The following is a 1,678-nucleotide window of genomic DNA, read 5'->3' as shown; positions in this document are numbered from 1 at the left end:
AATATGTATTTAATATATATGAACATATACAAATATAATATATACTGATATATATAACTCTAACCCTAACCTTCCAACCATATAGCTATATCTATATTGATCTCTCTCTCTCTGTCTGTATGTTTATATCAATGACTCCAAATCATAGCAACTCTATAAACTGCTCCATGGGATTTCCAAGGCTGTAATCTTTATGGGAGCAGACTGACACATCTTTCCCCATAGAGTTGTTGGTGGGTTTGAGCCACCAACTTTTTAGTTAGCAGCTGAACACTTTAACCATTGTGCCACCAGGGCTCCATTAAATATATATGAAGTTGATATATACTCACTTTTTTCTACTCCTGTCCTCAAATATAAATATCCTGGAGATAATTCAACAAGAATAAAAGGAATCTCAAAGGTGGAAAGAAAAATGAAGACTGATTAAGGATCTTAGGATTTGAGGAATGGCACCTCAGTGAGTTCCTTGTTTTCTTTTTCCTTATTTGTTTTTTTTCAATCACCCATATATCCCAGAGTGGGCAGCACAGACACATGAAACTCTAAACAACCAACAGGTAGGTATAGATAAAACAAAACACAACACCAAGAAAAGCCTGCTCTCTCTGGTCAAATTATTGGGAAACAGACCTAGTGAAGAGACCCACATCCAGTGGCAGTGGTGAGCTCAGTATACTCATAGCAGCAGTGCCAGCAGAGGTAGCGGAGGGTAAAGAGACCAAGAGAGAAGTAAAGTTTTAATATTTCACTTGAAGTGGCAAAATATCAGCATCAGGAGGATGTGATAAGTTATATGCGTATGTTGTATTACACAGAGCAATCACTAAGAAAACTATACAAAGCTATAGACTCAAAAGAAGAATAAATAAATCAAGGTTGAATGTAAAAAATGTTCAAATAACTCACAGAAAGAAAAAAACAAAAACAAAAAAAAACAGCAATTAGAGAGGAAACAAAGACAAAACAATAAAATGGCAGAATTAAGCCCCAGCACATCAATAATTACTTTAAATCTAAACAGTCTAAATACTAAATACAGCAATTAAAAGGCAGAGATTGGCAGAGTGGATTAAATAAAAAACCATGACACAATTATTTGTCTATAAGAAACTAACTTCAAACATAGCAGCAAAAGTTGTATGAAAGTAAAAGGATGAAAAGAGATAAATCATAATTTTAAAAGAAAACACATGTAACTACATAAATACCACATGAAGTAGATTTCAGAGCAAAGGAAATTTCTGGGGACAAGGAGGGAAACTACACAATGATAAAAATATCAATTCATCAAAAGACAGATGCTAGATGTGAATGTGACAAACAACATAACTCCAAAATACATGAGGCAAAACTATTAGAGTTGAAAAGAGAAATAGTCAAAAGTCAGTTATCATTTGGGACTTCAAAACTCCACTTGCTCTTAGGCCACAGAGCAATCCTCAACAAGATCCAAAACGTTGAGATAATACAAAGTATCTTCCCTGACCACAACGCCATCAAGCTAGAAATTAACAACAGGAAGAGAAATGAAAAAAAATCAATTACAAGGAAACTGAATAACACCCTGGTTACAAACCACTGGATAATAGAAGAAATCAGAGATGAAATCGAAAAATTCCTAGAAAGAAACGAGAATGAAAACACATCATACCAAAACCTTTGGGACACAGCAAAG

This window comes from Trichechus manatus, unplaced genomic scaffold (assembly GCF_000243295.1).
Source record: "Trichechus manatus latirostris isolate Lorelei unplaced genomic scaffold, TriManLat1.0 scaffold00051, whole genome shotgun sequence".
NCBI lineage: Eukaryota > Metazoa > Chordata > Mammalia > Sirenia > Trichechidae > Trichechus > Trichechus manatus.
The sequence above is the reverse complement of the archived record's forward strand: the minus strand, read 5'-3'. Positions refer to the sequence as shown.